A 25023-nucleotide genomic window follows, 5' to 3' on the forward strand; every position below is an offset into this window, starting at 1 on the left:
TTGTATTCAGGTGTTGAGACATTTGGCAGAGAACTAATGTGCTCCTCATTTGCCAGACGGGAAAACAAAAGGGCAGACAAGTTTCCCTGTTTGGTTTCAAGTCACAGAGAAAATCTGGGCACAACCAGAATTGGTACTCAGGAGCCTTGCTGATCCAAATTCTGCTCTGTTCAACACTTCCCACAAAGAGCATGGACACAGCTAACGACCCCAGAGAGTCCCAGACACAGCACAAACCTGGGAAGCGTCCAGACCAGGACACAATGCCCAGGGAACAAAGGTTCACCTAACATGGCTTTGGGACACCGCACAGCTCTTCTGGGAATGAGAAGCCTCTTTGATAATTCGATTGCAACAGATTGATGTACCTATGACACAATATCCTTCACATACTGTAATTATTTTATTGTTTAACAACTCTATGTTCACTCGCTCAATTAATATTTCCTTATTGTCGGAAGTTCAGGGGCTGATGCCTCTGGAAAAATCAAAGAGGGTAATTACTGAGTCTGCTGTTACTGATGAAAACGACAACAGGCAGAACTAAATTGGTCAGCAATTCACTGTCGACTTAGACTTGGCACATGAGGACAAATGCCTGGCAGTGATCAACACGGTTTCCTCTTTAGGGTCAGGATGTTCAGAAGACCCTCCTTCTGTACTTGTGTGTGGTCCCAGCAGGAAACTTGCCTAAAAGGGATGGCAAGTTTTGAGTTTCTTCCCTCTCGTCTTTTTTCCAGAAATACGTCCAGGTCAAGCCAAACTCTCCCTTCATTTTCACTTCTAAAAGGAAATCTAATCAGCTGCCTGCTGCTGCTGCTGCTGCTGCTGCGTCACTTCAGTCGTTCTGACTCTGTGCGACCCCATAGACAGCAGCCCACCAGGCTCCTCTGTCCCTGGGATTCTCCAGGCAAGAACACTGGAGTGGGTTGCCATTTCCCTCTCCAATGCATGAAAGTGAAAAGTGAAAGTGAAGTCGCTCAGTCGTGCCCGACTCTTAGCGACCCCATGGACTAGAGCCTACCAGGCTCCTGCATCCATGGGATTCTCCAGGCAAGAGTACTGGAGTGGGGTGCCATTGCCTTCTCCGAATTAGCTGCCTGCTCAGCCACAAATTAGGAATGCCAGTTCCTCATTCATTCTTTCCTTGTTCTTCAGTTGCTTATGGAGCTCATAGTTTCAACAAGGCAGAGCGCTCCCAGGTGGCACTGTGCCCTCTGGAGAGCGCAGAGGGCAGAGGGAAGACATAGTCTTCTGTGTCTGTAGACACTGGTGAGGGCCCAGGACAGGAGGTGACAAAGAGCAGTTCCCTCAGGCTAGCCTTCGTGAAAGAATGCACCTCAGCACCTGGGCTTACCAGAAGCAGTTTAGCTGGGAGAGGCAGAGAAGAAAGGCTGAGGTGCTCAGGGTGCAGGGTCCCAGCTGGAGGACCCTGGATGAGTCAGGGAACCTTGTGCTCCCCAGATTCTTCCACAAGACCCCCCCCATCCCCACCCCACAGCAGTGGAAGCCCAGAGCTGCCACCACAAGCAGGAATCCCTTGGGAAACTCTTCTCCACCATCACCCTCCACCATTTGCCTCCCATTGGCTTCCCTTGTGGCTCAGCTGGTAAAGAATCCGCCCACAATGTGGGAGACCTGGGTTTGATCCCTGGGTTGGGAAGATCCCCTGGAGAAGGGAAAGGCTACCCAATCCAGTATACTGGCCTGGAGAATTCCATGGACTGTGGAGTCCATGGGGTCACAAAGTGTTGGACACAACTGAGTGATTTTCACTCTTCACTTTCTGCTACATATCTGGTTTATTTTAATATAAAAGCAACAGTCTTTTTGTTTCAAATCTTTGAATACAATAGACAGCACAAGGAGAAACACAGGGTTTATCCCTCTTCAGATACCCTCAGGCACAGAGGGTAGAACACAGGGAGGCAGGAGCCTACCTACGAAGTCTCTCCAGTTCTACCAACTATGAGCAAGAAGCTGCTCTCAGCCGTTTCCTTGTCCAGCCCACCATCTGGCTGCCCTGCGGTCTGTTTTCCTGACTATATCACTTGACAGTCATTGTCAGTACTGAAAGCAAGAATATGTTCCAACTTTTCTGTTAAGTAGCCTGAGATGATCTCAGAAAACAGTTTGCTACTCAACCCAGAAAACCCACTAAGTCATGTAAATCGAGAGGTTCAAATCTTCATGTTCACTGCCCGGACCATTGAAGTGTGTGTATCTGAAAAGCCGGCAAGTCTCTGAAAGATGTCACTTTGCAGAAGCAATGTGTGCCCCTCCGTCGTCCCAGTGGCTGAACGCCCAGGCCGAGAGGGCTGGCACAGGGTTGGTGAACCCTAAAGAGTGCTGCGCGTTTGCCGCAAATGCTTTAACGTGCTGAGAGTGATCCTGAACTAATCTGATGTCACTTCTCACTGGGCATTGAGCTCATCCAGGTGAGCAAAGCCCCAGGGTGTGCCTCTGGGTTTACAGAACTCATGGTTGGATTAACCCCCACGAACTCCTGCCACTGTCCAGTGAGCCTTACTGAAAAAAGGCAGATGGCTGCACAGAGGAAAACGATGCCCCAGAAGAAACTGAAGAAGCAAAACCTTGTGTTGCAGGAATAAATTCAGCATAAAGTAAGTGCAAATAAAAGTAAAAAAGAGAAGAAGTTCAAGCTTTTGTTTGTTTGTTTGTTTGTTTATGACCCCATGGACAGTCTCCTGTGTCTATGCATGGGATTTCCCAGGCAAGAATACTGGAGCGGGTTGCCATTTCCTTCTTCAGGGGATCCTCCAGACCCAGCTATTGAACCTGAGTCTTCTGCATTAGCAGGCTGATTCTTCTTCTTTTTTCTTTTTTAAGAAGTTCGAGTTGAAACATCTTTCCTATCTGAGACATTAATTACCCACACCATCACCAGTACCCCCACAGCATCACCAGAACCCCTTACTTGCAAAAATAATTGTAAAAATATGTAAACATTTCCGAGCCCAACTGGTTCAATCTATAGCAATCGATGAACTGTGTTGAGCAACAGTGTTGAATAGAATCGGTTGAATCCAGAAAATACTCCGTGCTGTCTTACCTGAGCTGGGTGATGAGGCCTCCTCCTCGGAACTCATCCTGGTGAAAGACGAAGTGATTACTCCCAGGAACATCGCAGTCCTTTAAGCAAGCTCGGGGCTGGCCGTCAGTTGCGTTCTTGTCCTTGAAGATGAAACATAGGGCAGATTGGCATTTTATCACGAGTGGGAAATGCATAATAAGGCCTTTTTAGGCTATCTGTCCCTGACAGTTGCTAGAGATTCATTACAGGCCATACTATTTTGCAAACTTTGAAAAATTTTGTGTTCGTTTCCTGTTTCTGCCAATGCCCAGGGAGAGAGCCCCAGGAGCCTCACTGCGGCAGAGAATTGAAACAATAGATAGCCCGAGAGTCAGATCAAGCCCACCAACACGACCACAGGTCACATTCTCCCTGCTCTTCACATCCTCAGGCATTCTCATGCTCTTTGCCCTGTTGTCTCCCGAAGTCCTAGGAAGGGGATCATTCTCAGGCCTCTTCGACAGCAGGGAGGCTGAGAGGCTGGCAGAGTGAATAGGGGTCTTGCCCAAAGATGCCAAGCTGGTTGATGGGACCGGGCTTGCTCTCCTGCTTTGAGCAGCCACAGTCGTTGGAGGGTTCAGCCACTCACCTCTACGGGCCGTTTGCACTCTCTGAGATCTTCCCTTCTCTCACCCTTGACCTTTCTCACCTTGGTTTCTGCTCCCCTCCCACACCTCCCTGGTCCCTGTCTTCAGTTTGCTGTGGGCATTGCTTCCCAGGCTCCTTCCTCCTCAACGACTTGGTGTTAGGATTGTGTTTACTTTCCCTTCTGTGTTGCATTTACAGTAGAATCCGATAGAATTCCCGATGACAAGTGTGTAGGCATTTGATGACAATGAGAAAGACCTCAGTCACAGTTTGACCATCAGAACCATACATCCACATTCAGAAGTGCTCTATAATGTGGGCTGGATTAGAAACCCAGGCTGTGGGACTTTCCCGGCAGCCCAGGGGTTAAGACTCTGCCTGCCACTGCAAGTTCAATACTGGTGATACTGGTCGGGGGAATGAAGATGCCACATGTCACGGGATGGGGTCAAAAATTAAAAAAAAAAAAAAGAAAGAAAAGCAGAAAGAAAGAGATCCAGGCTATGACTGGGACAGTTGACTCTTCCTTGAGAGACTGGAGAAAATTACAGTAGTAGAGTAGAGTACTCTTTGTAATAGCCCACAACAGATGTGTTTCAACAACTCCATCTTTGATCCCACAACACCAACCTCCCACCATAGCTCCATCACAGTATTCCTGCACCTTTCCTGATATTGTTCATTTAATCTCCCCAGAAAAGACCAAAAGAAGTCAATCTGATCAACACACATTTGTTTAGGAATCAAGTCTGTAGCTTTAGGTTCTAGAGCAGCTGCTTCTCTTTCCTGCTGGTCTCTATTCCTTCGAGAAACGATACATTAGATGGTCCCCTGGAAGGAAGGGAAAAGGAAGCAACAAGCAAATCACCCAGTTTCACCCACTAGGACTTCTTTTTTTGTAGCTCTTAAGTTTGGGAGGGAAAGTTGACAATATCGACTAAAAGTCCGTGTGCTCCCCCCTCTTTTTTTTGGCTGTGCTGGGTCTTCATTGCTGCACTCGGGCCTTCTCTAGTTGTGGGGAGCAGGGGCTACTCCCTAGTTAGCGGCCCATTGCTGTGGCTGCTCTTGTTGCGGAGCATGGGCCCTAGGGCATGCGGGCTTCAGTAGTTGACGCTCCCAGGCTCTAGAGTGCAGGCTCAACTGTTACGGCCCACAGTCTTAGTTGCTCCGAGGCATGGGAGATTTTTCCCGGACCAGGGATCAAACCCGTGTCCCCTGCGCTGGCAGGCAGATTCTTTACCACTGAGCGACCAGGGAAACCCTCATGTGCCCTTTGATTCAGCAATTCTGTTGATCGTTGCTCACCCAGGGCAGAGATGATTTTTTTGTAAATTAGAAAAAAAGAATTTCTTCCTCAAGGCATTTTATGTTTATCTGCCAGAAAATTATCATAATAAGTATTTACAGGTGTGACATCCACCTGAAACTAACACAACATTGTAAATCAACTATACACCAATGAAAAAATTTTAATAAAATGAAAAATTAAAAAACTAAAGTTATGATGTCTACAAAGTGATTGGTGCCCATATAAAGGAGTCACTTTGTGTAGTGTACAACCTGTACAATTGTATACATTAGCCCTGCCTGCGTGCATGCTCAGTGGCTTCAGTCATGTCCGACTCTTTGTGATTCCATGGACTGTAGCCTGTCAGGCTCCTCTGTCCGTGGGGATTCTCCAGGCAAGAATACTGGAGTGGGTTGCCATGCCCTCCTCCAGGGGATCTTCCTGATCCAGGGATCAAACCAGGGTCTCTTATGTCTCCTGCGTTGCCAGGAAGGTTCTTTGCCACTAGCACCACCTGGGAAGCCCACATTAACCCTGGTTACCTTATAAATACATACGAAGAACAACATCAGGATACACGTTAGAAAGTGCTGAGAGAAACTGTTTTTGTAATAACAAAAGGATTGGTGCGATGTCCATCGGTAGGGGACAGTTTAAATAAAAATTTGGGGCACATTTATATAATGGAATTCTAGGGAGCCTTACAGGAAAAAAAAAATGGAGATTTATCAGTTCAGTTCAGTTCAGTCGATCAGTCGTGTCCGACCCTTTGCAACCCATGGACTGAAGCACACCAGGCCTCCCTGTCCATCACCAACTCTGGGAGTTTACTCAAACTCATGTCCACTGAGTCGGTGATGCCATCCAACCATCTAATCCTCTGTCGTCCCCTTCTCCTCCGGCCTTCAATCTTTCCCAGCATCAGTGTCTTTTCCAATGAGTCAGTTCTATGCATGAGGTGGCCAAAGTATTGGAGTTTCAGCTTCAGTACCAGTCCTTCCAATGAATATTCAGGACTGATTTCCTTTAGGATGGACTGGTTGGATCTCCTTGCAGTCCAAGGGACTCTCAAGAGTCTTCTCCAACACCACAGTTCAAAAGCATCAATTCTTTGGTGCTCAGCTTTTGTTATAGTCCAATTTTCACATCCATACATGACTACTGGAAAAACCATAGCCTTGACTAGATGGACCTTTGTTGGCAAAGTAATGTCTTTGCTTTTTAATATGCTGTCTAAGTTGGTCATAACTTTTCTTCCCAGGAGTAAGTGTCTTTTAATTTCATGGCTGCAATCACCATCTGCAGTGATTTTGGAGCCCCCCAAAATAAAGTCTGTCACTGTTTCCACTGTTTCCCCATCTATTTCCCATGAAGTGGTGGGACTAGATGCCATGATCTTCGTTTTCTGAATGTTGAGCTTTAAGTCAACTTTTCCACTCTCCTCTTTCACTTTCACCAAGAGGCTCTTTAGTTCTTCTTCACTTTCTGCCATAAGGGTAGTGTCATCTGCATATCTGAGGTTATTGATATTTCTCCTGGCAATCTTGATTCCAGCTTGTGCTTCATTCAGCCCAGTGTTTCTCATGATATACTCTGCCTATAAGTTAAATAAGCAGAGTGATAATATACAGCCTTGATGTACTCCTTTCCCAATTTGGAACCAGTCTGTTGTTCCGTGTCCAGTTCTAACTGTTGCTTCCTGACCTGCATACAGATTTCTCTAGAGGCAGGTCAGGTGGTCCGGTATTCTCATCTCTTTAAGAATTTTCCACAGTTTGTGGTGATCCACACAGTCAAAGGCTTTGGCATAGTCGATAAAGCAGATATAGATGTTTTTCTGGAACTCTCTTGCTTTTTCGATGATCCAACAGATGTTGGCAATGTGATCTCTGGTTCCTCTGCCTTTTCTAAAACCAAATTGAACATCTGGAAGTTCATGGTTCACATACTGTTGAAGTCTGGCTTGGAGAATTTTGAGCATTACTTTGCTATCATGTGAGATGAGTGCAATTGTGCAGAAGTTTGAGCATTCTTTGGCATTGCCTTTCTTTGGAATTGGAATGAAAACTGACCTTTTCAAGTCCTGGCCGATGTAGATCTGTATGTGCTGATATAAAGAAATGTTCAATATATATTACTAAGTAAAAAAAAGCAAGGTTCAGAGGAGAATATATTATAACTCAATGTTGTAAAATTTTTAAAAGAAATCTGATACAGCCCTTTTTTTCTTCCAAGACACTCAAGAAATCATTAACCAGAGTCTTTTTGGAGGACAGTAACTGCAGGAAGAAGGAAGCTTTTAGTTCAAATGTATACCTTTCTGTGTAGTTTGAACTTTTCTTACCAAATGTATTTATTGCTTTCAATTTAAAATAAAAAAAAATCAACAGGGGTAATCAGAATAGAAAGTTACAGGTCTTTTAAATTTTTTATTTATTAAAAAAAATGTTTGTTTATTTATTTGGCTACACTGGGTCTGAGTTGCATACATGGGATCCTCAGCTGCAGTCCTAACTCCCTGACCAGGGATGCAACCGGAGCCCCCAGCATTGAGTGCTAGAGTCTTAGTCAGTGGAGCACCAGGGGAGTCCTTACAGATCTTTTTTAATTCTTGCACTTTTGAGCGTAAAAATATCTAAGAAACATTTTTTTAATTGCTGTGCACATCCTCCCATAGAATACATTTAAAAAATAAACTACGGTTTTTTTTTAGTTTGTAAATATTGTTGTTAAAACTTTTTTTTAGTAAAAGAAGTTCAGTTTATAAATATTTAAGGTAACTTGAGAAATACATAGTAAAAAAGAGAACAAAGCCCAATACAAAGATTTAGCTAATATGCAAACTCCTGTTCCATCTAAATTTGGCATATGCAATCTACTTAACTGATTTGCTTCATGTGGTGAATTTTTTTGATAAAATTCAGCATTCCACCCTGGTTATCCTTGTCAAGCGCATAAATGTATCACTTTGCCCCCAGTGTTTTGGGTTGTCTCTTGTAGCAGTGGGGCTGAGAAGTGGGAATGGGTAGGAAGCTGGTGGAGGAAAGGGAAGACAGAATCCTCTGCACCTTTTAGGGCATTTTCACCTCTCACTTCATGCCTCTGAAAACAGAGACTAAACTCATGTATCTGTTAGACCACAAATACATTTAATCATAGAACAAGAGCATCATTAATCTCACTTTATTAATTCAGTTCTTGTTGGGTGTAAATTCAGCGCTTCCTGAGTTGCCTGTCATTTAAAACCAAGAGACCTGGTAGAAAGCCGATAATTGTATGTCATTTCACTTTATAGTACAAAGTGGGCGTAGAAGAATCAGATGAGCTGTCTTTCTACCTTTGATCTCTGGAGAAAAGAGAATTCTAATTGTTCCTCTCTATTTGTTCCTGAATTTAAAACTTCGTTAGCATGGAAAAAAAAAAAACTGAATTCATTATTACAAATTTTGTGCTAAGAGTTCATTCTTCCCAAATGAATATTTATTTAGGCTTCGGATACATAATTCCAAAAAGAAAAAGAGAGAGAAGGAAAAGAATGATTGTTTTTGGATGAGCAGAAGTGACATTGAATATCATTAAGTAACATAGCAACCCCAACTCTAACGATGAAGTGACATTTCTTTTTTTTTTTTTTAAGAAAGAACTATTTGTATTTCTTTTAAAAGTCTCTCAGGGATGTAGGAGGAGGGCACACTGAATGTGATAACTTTTACAGAACATTTTCTACTTGGGAGTTTTGTATCGTGAATCACGCATTTGTTCCGGTGTTAAGGGTATCAGACCTCAATTTTGATTACAAGTTACACACATTCTACACGTTAGAAAGTAAGTTTTAAATACTGAACTCCAGGGCAAGGTCTTCCCTCAACCCATTAACGTAACAAATACTCTTTCTACTTCGCTGAATTTCTGTTTGGAGACGTTATTTAGAGCCCAGTATTTATTTGCTGGCCACATCTGCCCCGGGTGTCCCCCGACTGTGTCATTAAACAAATATTTGTTCATTCAATAAACATTTATTGAGAGTCTCCTCTGTGCCAGGCTCTCTGCTCAACACGAGGGTATAGGGAAGATGAAGATAAATATATAAAGAAAAAGACATGATCCCCACCCCCTAAGAGGTCACAGGCTGGCAGGCTACGGGCTCTTCCATCCAACGTCCATGAGGATGATTTTTCCTGTGCATTTCGGGCCAGGACTGAAGTAAGGCCAACTTACACAGTAGGACAAAATTCTAGGAGCCGCTCACTGGCAGGGGTGAGCGAAGGCAGACGGCATCCCCTGGCTGCCCGAGCTCCCCACGTGGCCTTTTCCTCCTGTCTGCTGCCCTTCTCTCAGTTCACTGACACACTCACGCTTATCTCAGTCACTCCCCCCAAGTGTTTACACTCGGTGTCTATTTCTCACGCCCAGGTTACCCTCCCGGTAACCATCCTTCGTTTAACCACTTCTTCCAGGCCTTGTTCAGTCCCCACCTTGAACGTCCTTCCCAGGCCTAAGAGCCTGGTCAGCTTCTCCCCACGCACTTGCATTCCTGCAATGGCCTTTATCACCAGCCAACTTTTTAAAAAATAATTTTAATTTTTTTTGAGACACTGCCTTGGGAGAGACCTTGGTCTTCTCCTTACTTGTTGTTCAGTTGCTCAGTTGTGTCTGACTCTTGTGCCCCCGTGGACTGCAGCACGCCAGGCTTGCGTGTCCTTCACCATCTCCTGGAGTTTGCTCACGTTCGTGTCCATTGGGTCGATGATGCTATCTAACGATCTCATCTTCTGCCACCCCCTTCTCTTTTTGCCTTCAATCTTTTCCAGCTTCAGTGTTTTTGTAAGTAATAAGTCTTTCCTTTTCCCTGAAAAAAATTTTTATTTTTAATTGAAGTATACGGTTTTGTTTGTTTGGGGTTCTTTTTGGCCATGCCACAGCTTGCAAGATCTGAGTTCTAAACTATATATATGGGCTTTCCAGGTGGCGCTAGTGGTAAAGAACCCAAACTGCCAATGCAGGAGACAGAAGACAGGAGACAGGTTCAGTCCCTGGGTTGGGAAGATCCCCTGGAGGAGGGCATGGCAACCCGCTCCAGTATTCTTGCCTGGAGAATCCTATGGACTATAGCCCACAAGTCTTCTCTGTCACAAAGAGTCGGACACAACTGAAGCAACTTAGCACATACACATACCATCTATATAGCATATATATAGTATATAGTAAATATATGTAGTATATGTATAGTATATATATATATAGAATCTGAAAAAGAATATTCTTTTTCAGATTTTTTTCATTATAGGTTATTACAAGACTATCACCAGCCTATTTGTATCCAAATTATTACCTAGGAACCTGTCTCCCCAACCTGGGGTCGGGTGCCCGTGGAAAGCAAGGCTTGTGTTCCAGTCTTTGCAGACCTCACTCCAAACCTTCGGGACCCAGTGCAGTGCTTTACACGGGTGTGTGTCTTAGTCCACTCAGGCTGCTATAACAGATACCACTGACCGGGTGGCTTAACAACAGACACCTGTACTTCTCACGGTTCTCAGAGTTCACAGGAGGCAGTGAAGCCCAAGGTGCCGGCGGCAGTGGCTGGTGAGGGCTGGCCTCCTGGTTGGCAGACGGCTGGCTGTCTTCTTGCTGTGTTTTCACACAGAAGCAAGTTCTCTCTCAGTTCTCCTGTGTAAGGGCACCAACCCCTTTCCTGAGGGTTCTGCTCTCTCGACCTGGTCACCTTGCAAAGGCCAGACCTCCAAATACCATCACACTGGGAACTAAGTTTCAACATAAGGATTTAGGGAGTCAGTCCTGTAGACCAGAGTTTTAGCAAATGATTCCTTTATTTATCTGATTCTTTACAATCTTCAGCACATTTTTAGGCTTTCTTTTTAACAAAAGCAAACATTGATCTAAGGCATTCCCAGCTCTTGAATTTAATTCTACAGAAGCAAAATAGGAATTGTAAGAAGTTAGCTTGCTAGAAAATAAAAAATGTGTTTTTTTCCCCTAATGGCTAATTAAATGCAACAACAGATTAAGTAAACGAACATTTTGTTCAGCACTAATTTCCTCTGTGTGGCAGGGAGGGAGTAAATTGGTTAGGACAAAATAGGCTTTCTATTTATGGTGTAAGAGATGGCTACTGGGTGAAGGTCTAGGGGCTACTATTGAATGGCTTCTAATAAAGAATCACCCTGGTGAGCCTCTTCAAACTGGGCAACAATCGCAAGATCTTCTCTTTCCTGGTGATGAAAATGTGTTGTGGAATAGAACTGGATGCAGCCAATTTTATAAGCAGCGTTTTCTATGTATTGCTAAGGCACACCACTCCCTCGTTGTAGGAAACACTACACACATAGCACAGATGGTCATCTAAGCACATGAGTTAGAGTGCTTCTCAAGATGGTGCCCTTCATGTGCTATGTTTAAAGTGGATAACGAACATAGACCTACTGTATAGCAGAGGGAACTCTGTTGAATGTTATGTGGCAGCCTGAATGGGAGGGGAGTTTGGGGAATAATGGATACATGCATATGTATGGCTGAGTCCCTTTGCTGTCCGCCTGGAACTGTCACATTATTAATCAGCTGTACTCCAATATAAAATAAAAATTTAAAAAAAGAGATGGTGTGCTGGAGGAGTTAGTGGGCTGGGCCTTAGCATAGTTTTTACCAATGGCATTGGCTCTGTCCCGTGGCATTTGATCTGTCACAATTATTTCGGTATTGATCCCACCAGAGCTTTTGTGAAATCCATCCTGAATCTGCCCAATCACTGGCCTCGAGAGTAGTCCTTCCATCTTCTTGCTGTTGCCGCACACCAAGGGCCTGGTGGAGGAGCCGTTTGTCTTCATGTGGTGACTATATAATGCAGTTTAATTTTGCTAATATAGTTTAGGCCAGCAAATTCAGAATACTGAATGGAAACGCGTATCTTTCTTGGAAGATCTTCGCTAAAGGTCTCTGTGATCTGTTTTTCCTCCCTCCACATCCAGGCATCAATCCTCTTCCACCTTAAGGACGCAAAACTCAAAAGAAGCACCACTTGCTGAATGTGGAACAGAGCAGGGTGTCTCTAACCCACGATGACTTTACAACTGCCATCGATATAGGCTTTGTCAACGAGGAGCAGTTCCAAATACGGAAGCCCCAGGGCACATTCAGGAGACGTGCTCTGAAACATGGGAACATTGTAGCCAGAGGGTAAATAAACCTCAGAATATGTGTTTCTGAAATCAAGGAGATTTTTAAATTAGTTAATTGGAAGTTGATTGTTTTAAAGGAAAGAGGAATGAAGAATTCTCGGTTTTTATCTGCTTGAAAATTTTGACTTAAGGGCTACCAAAAAGTATGGAGGGTCCTCAAAAAGTTAAAACTATAACTACCAAACATATCTATGAAACAGAAGCAGACTCACAGATAAAGAGAACAGACCTGTGATTGCCAAGGGGGAAGTGGGATGGGGAGGGAAGGACTGGGAGTTTGGGATTAGTAGATGCAAACTATTATATACAGGATGGATAAACAACGAGGTCCTGCTATAGAGCACAGGGAATTATATTCAATACCGTGTGGTAAACCATAATGGAAAAGAATAGAAAAAGGATATATATATATATATGTATATATATACATATATATATATAAATAATTGAGTCATTTTGCTGTATAGTAAAAATTAACATAGCATTGTAAATCAGCTATACTTGATAAGTTTTTTTTAAATAAATAAAATCATTTTCATAAAGTCTACTTTTTCTTTTTTGCGGCTTTTTTTTTTCCTGGATAAGTTAGCTCTCTGTACTTTTCCTGTTAATACCGTTCAAACCAATTTGAACCAGTATCATTTAATCTTTCTACAAACATTGACAAAGCTCTTTTTTTGTGTCTCATTCTGGGAATATAAAAATGGAGAAGAAACCATGTTTTTGGTCTACAAGCAGTTTATAATGTAGAAGAGACAGATTTATAAGCCAATAACATATAAGAAATTGGGTGTCATACGTCTACCAGAGAATTATAAGGGTGGAGGACAGAAAGGGCAGAGTCATCAGTTCCTGATGAAATAGAGTCAGAATTTAAGAATCTGAGTCATTAACATCAGAGACCTTTTCCATAACTAGCATTTTCTGAGTTGATTGTATCTTCAAGGATTCCTCAGATGTGTCTTCCCTTAATTAACAATGGCATATGTCAAAACTCCTTTTTTTTTTTTTTTGGTTGTATCGTGTCTTAGTTGAAGCACACAGGATTTTTTTAGTTGAAGCATAAGAGATCTTGTTCCCTAACCAGGCATCAAACCTGGGCCCCCTGTACTCATCCAGCACTCTTAGCCACAGGATCGCCAGGGAAGTCCGTCATAAGCTCTTTAATAAAGTCCTGTTAGTTGGGGAAACTCTTTGTGTTTTCAGTGATGACAGATTCATTTGTCTTTGCCTATCTTGACGATCTCTGGTTCATAGGAAGATAACCAAAGGGCAAATTTGAATTCCCAGTTTCCTTCAAGGTCAATGGGAAATCACTCCCTTTTTTCCCTCTGGTCACTTGGCTCTCCTGATGTACAGCAGTACACAGCGCTAGCAACTGAGCGGCCAGCTGCTTGTGATCTCCAGCTTCTGAATTCATCCCCTCAACTTTTAGCTAAATATGGATGAAATTTAAAATTCCGTGACTTCTTATATCAACTAGTGTTTTTAACCTGCAGATTGTGACTCATTAACAGGTCATGAAATCAGTTCAGTGGGTCTTAATCAGCTTTTATAGAAAGAAGTAGGATAGAAGAAAGCAAAATAGAAAATATCAGGATGCATTTCATCAAGTAAGATAAAAACTGGTGAAACTTTTTATTCCCACTTTTGTGTGTGTGTGTGGCCACAACATAAAATGTATTTCTTACTGTGTCACAGGGAGAAAATTAAGCCACTAGACTCTAATCTAGACTCTAATCATCATAAAGGCACTTATAACCATCTAGCAAATATTTGTTGAATAGACCTGATTTGTATGTGTGTTTGTGGATTTACTCAACAAACACTACGTCTGTATGTGTATATGACATTGACCATTGCAACCCCTCATTTAAATTTTGTGAAAATGAAGGATGAGAGCAGGCTTTCAAAGGTTAATCAGCTTCAGTAAATGCTCTTTTTTTTTTTTAAGAATAAATCATTCTGTTTACCAGGACTGCTTGATAACCTTTAATCTGGCTGGTATAAAATAGACCCTAAGGTCTCTAAATCATGTCCAAAACAGATCCTACAAAGCAGGAAGCACCTGAGAAAGAAAGAAAGTAAAGTCGCTCAGTCATGTCCAACTCTTTGTGACCCCAAGGACTGTAGGCTACCAGGTTCCTCCATCCATGGAATTTTCCAGGCAAGAGTACTGGAGTGGGATGGAGAATAGCTACTACTGGAGAAGGAGAATATCCCCTTCTCCAGGAGATATTCCGGACCCTGGGATCGAACCCGGGTCTTCCGCATTACAGGCAGACAGTTTGCCATCTGAGCCACCAGGGAAGCCCCTGGGTCATAAGCAAACAGAGCTTTCAGATCCTAATCTGTCCTGTGCTGGCCCAAACTGTTGCCTAACAGCCAATTTGAGCTGCTCAGCACACGTTCCTGGCCCCCTAGCATAGATGCTGTCTCAGGTACCTGTCCCTGTCTCAGGTAGCATAGATGAGGATAGATTAAAAGAACCTATCTTAAGTACCGAGTATAGTATCTGGCACATAGGTAAACAGAGCAGGACCCCGTGGTCCTTGGTCTTTCATGCCGTGAGGCTGAGCGCTGATTTTTTCTGGCTATGATGACTGCCCACCCCCACCGGCATTGCCACCATAGGCGTTGCTCTTCCTGGGAGCCACAACCTCCCTGTCCCTCGGTGGGCGGAGCCACCACTATCCAGAACTCCCAGTGCCCACGACGGTCACAGGCTGTACCCAGCTTGCAGATCTGGGCCAAGCCTGCAGGGGCCTGCACCGTCCCATCTGCCCTTCTGTGCTTCTGTCTCCCTGCTGTGTGGGCTAGATCATCCTACAAATTCTTCAGTTCTCTGCCTGCGGGTCCAGAGGAGTGGAGTGGGGTTTTGGGAGGAGACTGGGGGGAGGGGAGTTGTGGCAGGGGTGTCTGGTGATGAATGCAGTCAATAAGACTCAGCCTCTGACCTGCTTGCAGCCCGGTGGAGGGCATCGGACTGTGATGGTCCACAGATAATCTGATCAACTTGGGGAGGTGGCGGGGGAGGATCGCAGAGGCCCCCTTGCCATCCCTACAGCAAAACAGAGTGCCCTTCAGCAGGACCAGAGCTCTGAGGTTTCACAGCTGCTGCCGCAGCCCATGTTCCAGAGCTTCCTGGAGCAGGGGCTTATCGCGTCCCCTGTTCCCACCCCTGAAGGTCAGGCATGTTTCTCCCATCTAAGTGCCAAAGCTTCTTTTGTGGGGAGCATAGACGTGGCTCCACTGAGATAGAACACCAGAGCCTACTACCCAGACAGAATCTGCAAAAGGGTCCATTTTTGTGCCCTCTGTTTTCCCTGGTGGCTCAGTGGTAAAGAATCTGCCTGCAATGCAGGAGACCTGGGTTCGATCCCTAGGTAGGGAAGATCTCCTGGAGAAGGGGATGGCTACCCACTCCAGTATTCGTGCTGGGAGAATTCCATGGACAGAGGAGCCTGGCAGGCTACCGCCTATGGGGTCGCAAAGAGCTGGACACGACTGAGCAACAAATAGTTTCACTTTTCCCAAATTCAAACATCACAGCAGCCTTGTCTGTGTCTTAGAGCAACGCAGAGTCCCAGCTTTCCAACGTAGACAGCTAATGAATGGAGCAACATAAATGAATGCTGAAACTCCCGTAAGGGGCTCCTCCTCAGAAACTGAAGAGAAACTCTTGCTCACTCCTGTGTGATCTGGAAGATCAATTGCATTCCAGAATCTTCTAGTTTAAAAAAGCAAGCAACCAGCAAGGAGTTTTAAATCTGCCATTTGTCTGGTTTTTGGCACGGCAGCAAAATGGCTAAATCTAGATCTGGGGTCAAATCCCAGCTTTGCCACTTAACATCACTTAACCCTCTAAGCCTCAGTTTCTCTCTCTATAAAATAGGGATAATCCCACAACCTACCATATTAGGTTGTTATGAGGATAGATTAAAAGAACCTATCAAGTACCGAGTATAGTATCTGGCACATAGGTAAACAGAGTAGGGGCCTGTGGTCCTTGGCCCCCATGTCCTCTGCCTGCCCTTCACAGTCTGTGAAAAGCTTTAGCCAATAAATAAGTTTAATCAAGGAAGTGAGAACATGCAGAAACAAAGGAAAACAGTCAAAGGAGACCAAATAATAATAGTTTAGTCATTAAGCATAGTCAAGGACCTTGAGTTCCTTCTCAAGGGCTATAGATAATATTTTGAGCCATATCCTGTGAGCTGTCTTACAGATACCAAAACCAGCACAGGGAGAAGTGAACTATGCGACGGCCGATTGCAGATGACATAAGCTGCCACAGTTCTGAGGACTGGCCTCAAGAAATGGAAGCAAACCGACCCTGAAATGAAGATTAACTGTATGTAAAACAATCGAGATGACGCTGGGCAGACAGCTGATGACCAATTTCGAGATGACTGTCAGAGCTGACTGAGCTATTTCTGCTTGTAGGCCTCTCCGTCTGTCTACAAACGTTCTAGCCACTGATCGTCGGTTGTGGGGACTCAGCCTTTGGACAGGATGGCCTTCCCCTTTTGCCAGCATCCAAAATAAAGCAGACTTTCCTTTCCGCTAACCTTGTCCCGCTTTGGCTTTTGAACAGCTGCACAGCCAGACCACACTTTCAATTACAATAGGAAACAATAAATGTTCATTGTTGTTGTTACAGTTATTAGCAATTATGAGAACTGGTGAAAGAGTAGGACAAGGTAATTCAGACTAAGACAAATGATAGGGAGTTTATAGACATGTGTCCTTACTTCAAAGTAGAAATTAAATTTACTGTATTTCAGTGTATCCTACTTGTTTGCTTGTACACATGCCAAAACCAGAGACACAGCACATCATACAGTGGAAAGAACATGGACTTCAGGGTCAGACTGTGCTCACATCCCCGTCTTTTACTTCCTGAAACATTTGGGTGAATCATCTAACCTCTCTGAGCCTCAGTGTGCATGTGTGCATAGTTGCTCAGTCATGTCCAACTCTTTGCAACGCCATGGACTATATAGCCTTCCAGGCTCCTCTTTCCATCAGATTTTTTAGGCAAGAACACTGGAGCGGGTTGCCATTTCCTCCTCCAGGGGATCTTCTTGACCCAGGGTTCGAACCCGTGTCTCCTGCCTCTCCTGCATTGCAGGCAGATTGTTTTACTGCTGAGTCTTCAGGGAAGCCCCGAGCGTCAGTGCATTCATCTACAAAATGGAGTCATAATAAACTTGTACGATTGTGCTGAGGATTTAAAAAAACCCCTCTCTTCTCCTTCTCTCGCAGGCTGACACTCCCTCCCATGCGAACAAACAATTCTTACCCTATAGGAGCCCTTATCACGTTGTACCATATTATCTCCCCCACCATAGTGTAAACATCTTAATTGGAGCGAGCCTGTTTTGTTTGCCTTTCAATCTCTGGTATTTAGTGAGGTCCTTGGACGTAGCTGGTGCCCAGCAAAAGCTTGCTAGCTGACTGAATGAATCACTGAAAAGGCAGAAAAATACAGTTGATAGGAAAACAAAATTCATTTACTCCCCATCTTCCAAAACAAGTTTAGTATCTCTTACATAAGCAAATTGTGTTGTATGTTGAGATTTTCTCACTGTAGGAGATGGAATCTGATTCGTGCTTCATCTAAATCTTCACGATAAGTGGTATTACCATGCATCCCACTATATTCCAGTGTCCTCTGGGTTCTGTGTTATCTGACCTTGCTTCTAAACTTTCTGCTGAATGGAAATCTTTTCTTAAATTATCATTACACAAATAACACACAATCACAAAAAATCATAAGTCTGAAAAAGTTAAACTAAAAATAAAACTAAAACACTCCAAATTCTACCAATAAATTATTATTAATATTTTAGGTATAAGCTTCTAAGATTTTTTTTACACAACCTTATTGAACTACAATTCATTACATTGTTGTATTAGCATTAGTTTGTATTGCTAATTGTATTCTTGTATTAGTTTGCTAGGACCAGATATCAGTTAGGGTTCTCCAGTGAAACAGTAAAGGGTGTGTGTGTGTGTGCGCGTGTGTGTGTGTTTGTGTGTGAGAGAGAGAGACAGAAAGGGAGAGATTTGTTGATTAATTTTACGGAATGGTCTCACACGATTGTGGAGGTGCAAGTCCAAAATTGACAGGGCAGGCCGGCAGGCTGGAGACCTGGGGAAGAACTGCAGCCCAAATGCAGTCTTCTGGCAGAACTCCTTGCTCAGGAAGGTCAGTCTTTTGTTCTATTAATGCTTTGATTGACTGGATGAGACTCACCCACATTAGGGAGGGTAAACAGCTTTACGCAAAGTCCACCATTCAAATATTCATCTCATTCAAAAACACTTTGACAGAAAAGTCCAAAATAATGTTTGACCAAATGATTTTATTTTGGGGGGTTCCAAAATCACTGCAGATGGTGACTGCAGCCATGAAATTAAAAGACACTTACTCCTTGGAAGGAAAGTTATGACCAACCTAGATAGCATATTGAAAAGCAGAGACATTACTTTGTCAACAAAGGTCTGTCTAGTCAAGGCTATGGTTTTTCCTGTGGTCATGTATGGATGTGAAAGTTGGACTGTGAAGAAAGCTGAGCACTGAAGAATTGATGCTTTTGAACTGTGGTGTTGGAGAAGACGCTTGAGAGTCCTTTGGACTGCAAGGAGATCCAACCAGTCCATTCTGAAGGAGATCAGCCCTGGGATTTCTTTGGAGGGAATGATGCTAAAGCTGAAACTCCAGTACTTTGGCCACCTGATGCAAAGAGTTGACTCATTGGAAAAGACTCTGATGCTGGGAGGGACTGGGGGCAGGAGGAGAAGGGGACGACAGAGGATGAGATGGCTGGTTGGCATCACTGACTCGATGGACATGAGTGTGAGTGAACTCCGGGAGTTGGTGATGGACAGGGAGGCCTGGCGTGCTGCGATTCATGGGGTTGCAAAGAGTCGGACACGACTGAGTGACAGAACTGAACTGAACTGAACTGAAATATACGGGCACTGGCTGTCCTGCCAAGTTGACACTTAAAAGTAACCTTTGCAGGCAGCCATGACAAAAATACCACAAACTGGGTGGCTTAAAGAATAGGGATTACTTCCTCACAAATCTGGAGGGTACAAGTCTAAGACTAAGGTGTTGGCAGGGTTGATTTTTTTCTGAGGCTGCTCTCCTTGGCTTGCAGATGACCGTCTTCTCCCTGGATCTCCATATGGTCTTTTCTCTGTGTGTCTGTGCCTTAATTTCCTCTTTTTAAATAGACACCAGTCATATTGGACTAGGCTTCATCCTAGTGACCTCTTTTTAAATGAACTGCTTCTTTAAAGACCCTCTCTCCAAATATAGTCACATTATGAAGGGCTGAGGGTTAAGATCTCAACAAATGGCTTTTGAGGGGGACATAATTCAGCCTGTAGTGGTACCATTTTGAAACTGGGCAGGACCCTGTGGGGCCCTCCTGGTACAAAAAGACTTTCTGTGTCCCCTGTTTATTGTTGGCAAAGAAAAGGCTTCAGCCTCCTAGACCTTCCCTGAGTACCAAAAGGCAGATTCAAACAGTTGTTAACCAGGGAACTGAGGGGATGCAGAAAGAAAGGAAGAGTCGTCAAGAAAACAGTAGTGCAGCAGTAAAGCAGAGTCCTCTGAACTGTGGTGCTGGAGAAGACTCCTGAGAGTCCCCTGGACTGCAAGGACATCCAACCAGTCCATCCTAAGGGACATCAACCCTGAATATTCATCGGAAGGACTGATGCTGAAGTTGAAGCTCCAATGCTTTGGCCACCTGATGCAAACAGCTGACTCATTGGAAAAGACCCTGCTGCTGGGAAAGATCAAAGGCAGGAGGAGAAGGGGATGGCAGAGGGTGAGATGGTTGGATGGCATCACCGACTCAGTGGACATGAGTTTGAGCAAGCCCCATGAGATGGTGAAGGACAGGGAAGCCTGGCGTGCTGCAGTCCATGGGGTTACAGAGTCAGACATGACTAAGTGACCGAACAACAAAGCAGAGTCCTAGTTCCTCCTCAAGCAACATACAACACATCTCCAAGTTCTTCCACAGGAACTGAGGCCCCCACCCCTACTTGGTGGAGGATGGTAACCACATGCTGAGACCTCAGACCAACAGAGGGCTGATGGTTGGGATTCCTAAAATCCCATTCTGTTACTTCAGGACCAACCAATCAGAAAAATTCACATGCCCTGCAGCCCTCCCTGAATATTTTGCCTATAAAACTCTTCCTGGAAAACCATCAGGGTGTTTGAACTTTCTGAGCATGAGCTACCCATTCTCCAGGCTTGGCCCTGAGATAAACCTTTCTCTTCTCCAAACTCGAACAATTTTGGTTTGCCTGGCCTCATGGTGCATCTGACACACGAATTTGCATTCAGCAACAATTCAGTTCACTCACTGAAAGTGTATAATTCAATATTTGTTGTTTTTTTTTTTAACATATTCACAGAGTTGTACAACTGAACTCTGGTCCACTCCCCTGCTGCACAGCAAAGTCAATGAGCTGACACTGGATTGTAGTGAAGGAGAGTACAGCGTTTATTTGTAGGGCACCAAAAAGCCCAGACACCCTGAGATAAATTTCAGGGAGAGTTTTTTTTTTTTAATTAATTAATTAATTAATTTGGCTGCACCAGGTCTTGGTTGCAGCATGTGGAATCTAGTTCCCTGACCGGGGATTGAACCTAGGCCCCCTGCACTTCGAGCTCAGAGTCTTAATCACTGGACTGCCAGGGAAGTCCCCAGGGAGGGGTTTTTAAAGGCAGCATTTGGAGTGAAGGTGGCAGCTCATGGACTTCCTTTTGATGGGTTGGTAGTGAGGTAATGGGGTGATATTTGGGGAATGATTACCATCATTCCCCATTCTTCAAGAAAAAAAAGATAACCTTTTTCTTCCAGTTTGGTCTGGTGTCTACGTGCTTCTGGTCGGCAAATAGTCACCATTCTCCACTTGGGTGGGTGGTGAGGGGGTCTTAGTATCTGCAGAACAGCACAAGGATATGTATCATATTGCTATGTATATCCCTCAAGGTGGAACTAGGACTCTATTTCATTGCCAAATGATTGTCATTTCCTTTTTTGCCTAACTGCTTTTCTTTGGTCTCTGTGTTCCCTCACTTTCCTAATTAGTAACAGACGTGCCTGCTCTTTGGAACTCAGGGAAGTACTGGGAAACTAAAACCTTTTTCCTACAAACGAGAAACAGAGGCACTTTTGTATCTGGGAAGGCTCCATGGGGTCCTGTTTGGTTTCACAACCATCACCGTAATCAAATATAGACCAGTTTTATCACCCCCGAAAGAATTCCCATACCCATTAATAATTGCTCCCCATTCAGCACCCCCAGTAAAGGAAGGATCTAAAGCTCTATTCATAATTAAGGAAATGGAGGCCTGGAGATTAGTCCAGGGCTAGAATCTAGCTGAGGAAAACCACAGGGCTTCCTCCCAGGGAGGAATTTGAGATACTGATAGACAGCCACCTGTTCAGTCATACTCATTTTTCTAAGTGCCAAAGTGAGAACTGATATTCCCAAGAATTTTCCCATCTGTCAGTAAATCCCACGGCTATCCCAGCTGTATGATTGTGGAACTAGATATCTGCTTCTTGTACTCATGTTCATCAGGGTGTTACAGTCTTTTGCTTAAGCATCTTGTTTATCCCCTCTTAGAAGCAGGTACAAAGTGCCCTTCTCAGAGAGTAAAGAGCCATCCAAGTCTGAAGCACGAGCTACCCACACACCTAGGGTTTAGTTCATAACATGGATGTCAGCAAAAAAAAAAAAACACATGATATTAATTGTTCAGAAGTGCTGCCACAATATCCCCACTTGGAAAAGGCAGCCAATTAGTTCTCTTTACATTCTTTAGAAAGGACGATGGGAAATGCCACAATAAATTATGTCATGGGTTACACAGTTTTTTGGTTGAAAAACAAAATACAAGGAAGGGGGATTTCCCTTCTAATGATGTGCATCCCTAAGATGCTAGTTTCTTTAGACTTTTTGTCACTTTTCCTTACTAAAGTGACTTCAAGCACTGCACTTAGCAGCCCCATCAAACTTCTAGCCCCATAGGCTTCAAGCATTATCTTCAAAGACGTGCAGTTTAAAGATTCCCACCTAGTACACTACTGTTTTATAAAACGAACAAATAAGTAAAATTATTCTGGGGTGATGGGGTCTCTATAAAAGAAAGCATGGTAGGAGACAAGTTTATATACTCTGTCCACAGTACTCTGTCCACAGTGGGGTGGGGTAGGTACCAGATTGCAAAATAGCTTAATAAACCCAGAATCAGCTCTGGTTTGATGGCCAAACTAGGCTAAGGCCGAATTCCTATCAGTGAGCTAGGCTTATAGACACTTGCTTGGATTTTGCTTTGCAGTGTAAAGATATTTCAGACCTAAAATCTGATCTCTGGCCCAATAACACTGTTTTTTTTATGACCATGTGGCAAGCAAGACTTTAGTTCCCCTACCAGGGATCAAAGCCCTCCACAGTGGAAGCTCGGGGTCCCAACCACTGGACCACCAGGGAAATCCCATCAATTTTGAATCAAAAGTCAGAGCATGGTCAAAGTTGCTGATATACTCCTGTTTCAATTCATGCCCCTTTTAGTGTGACAAGCCAGTCCACATCCAGATTTCTAGCTCTTCAGGTCCAAGAATAGAACTGGAAATGTGCACCACCCTCAATGTAGAAAAAGACCAGGATTCTACAAAGGTATACAAACTCTGCCCAGCCATATACCTTTCCCTCAGCCAAAACAAAGAGAGCTTGTCAATTTTTGAGATGTAATCAAAAAGGATAATCCAGAACTTACATGCAGATTATGTGTTTGCTTCTCTATAATGTAATTATCTATTAGTAATAAAATAAGTTACCATTAGCAGCATTAATTGACTTTCATATGAATTCATTGAAATATAAGACCCTGAATGTACAGACAGATCCAGGTCAACAAGAAGAATTACAAGGACCCAGAGTTTCTTCCCTTCAACTTAGGGAAAAGGTTTCTTTCCCAACACCCCTAGCTTTGTTGTAATGCCATTACCTATTTCTTAATCACTTAAAATTCCAAAAGAAGTACCTTTGACCCACTTTTCTTTCTTTTGTGGCCACAATCCCTTTAGTCATCAATTTCCAAGCATTATTTCCTTGAAAAGTCTCACATCCTCCCTTCTTTGGTCCTCAGTCAGGGCAGGTCCTCAGTAACTACATGCTGCTCACGTCTTGCCCCAAGCTCCTCCCCATCTAATCCGCTTGGTACATCCATACCAGAACCCCTGTAATGCCATCTTCATTGAGTCATTCCTCAGCACAAACACATACAATGGTGGCCCCCTGGCACCTCCAACTTCAGCCTGTAATCCCCTACCAGGTTTTTGAAGTCCTTCACAAACAAGATTCCTCCGCTAGACTTGCTACTCTTGGATGGCAAGGGTGGTCTTAACGATCCCCCATTGAAACACAGAGTAGGCAGGGAGAAAATTCCAGCCAAATGAACCACCAACAAACCTTGAAGTCCACAGAGTAGGTCATACCACCCATTTGACCATAATTACTGGGACAGAGAGTTAATGAGTAGTGTGGAAGTTTTGCGTTTATACCGGTGAGAAAGCACAGGAAGGGCATTTTGACAGGTCAGTACTTTGCCTGGTCTTGTAAGCGCTTGCAATCCTTCTCTTGAGTGCAGAACAATAAAACACAATTATTTCATGAGTACTTTTAAATGGTAGTATAGGCTCAGAAGAATTGATGTCAAATATTTCTTAAAGTTGACTGCAATGTGGTGATTTATAGGAATAATATATGTTTGGTCTTTATCCACAGCTCCCCAAACCCTTGGAATTTCCTGAGCAATAAGAGCAATGGGATATTTGGTCTCTTGTCTTCTGCTCCTGGAAATACTTCAGGGAAGTTGACATTTAGATCCCACTCAAGCATGGGACTGGCTGCCAGGAAAACTGACCATGCGTTCAGAGGGTTGGAACTTTCAGTACCACCCCCATCTCCACTCCACGTTTCTCATTTCTGGGGAACATGGAGGGGTCAGAGGTTGAATCACTTGCCTTTAGTCAATGATTTAGTCAATCATGATAATGCAATGAAGTCTCCATAAAACCCCAAAAAGGACAGCTTCTTGATTGTTTTGGGGGGAGCTTTCATGTTGGGGAACCAGAAAACTTCTCTGTCCCCTGAGCCAGACCCTAAACACATCTATCACAGAAGCTCATTTGTTCAGGACTTCTCCTTATGTATTTCTTCATCTGGCTGTTGATTCATGTCCTTTAATATCCTTTTATAATAAACTGGCACTCTAGCAAGTAAAATGTTTCTCTGAGTTTTGTGAACCATTCTGGCAAATTAATGGAACCCCAGGACGGGGGTGTGGGAACCTCTGATTGTATGGCCTATCAGTCAGAAACACAGGTAACAACTTGGACTTGCTCCTGGCTCCTGAAGTAGGGGGCAAGCTTGTGGGACTGAGCCCTTTACCTGTGGAATGTTATTCTATCTCCAGGTAAGACAGTGTCAGAACTGAGTTGAATTGCAGGACACCCCGCTGCCGTCCACGACTTGCTCGCTGGTGTGGGGAAATCTCCAAGGACTCTGGATGGAACTGGGTCCAGAAACCCTCTTCATTTACTGCACAGAATTCAAGGCTGTGGTGAATACCCTGTCTGACCACAGAACACTGTTTTGTTTGATCACATACCCTTTCACACAAATCAGATATACTATAAATAGCACCACTTGAAAATATAAAAATAAAAGAACACATCACTGGGGAGATCACTTAACATTTCTAGGCCTCAGATTCCTTATCTAAAATGAGTTTGTACAAACCGGATGATCTC

General features: G+C 43.8%; 1 protein-coding gene across 3 annotated transcripts in view; it reads right to left on the bottom strand.

Annotated features, from left to right (window-relative positions):
- Positions 1-25023, bottom strand: part of MRO (maestro) — an 88990-nt gene that overhangs the window by 26051 nt on the left and 37916 nt on the right. For 2 of the 3 annotated variants that reach the window (XM_086373535.1, XM_086373529.1), the window contains exon 2: positions 3074-3195. The gene's annotated coding sequence lies outside the window, so the exon portion shown is untranslated. Of the gene's footprint in view, positions 1-3073; positions 3200-25023 lie in introns of those variants that run through there. The other variant, XM_086373533.1, reaches the window with a different exon arrangement.

The sequence above is a fragment of the Bos grunniens genome, chromosome 24 (genome assembly GCF_055505025.1).
Source record: "Bos grunniens cultivar Pamir isolate PY7600 chromosome 24, Bosgru_T2T1.0, whole genome shotgun sequence".
NCBI lineage: Eukaryota > Metazoa > Chordata > Mammalia > Artiodactyla > Bovidae > Bos > Bos grunniens.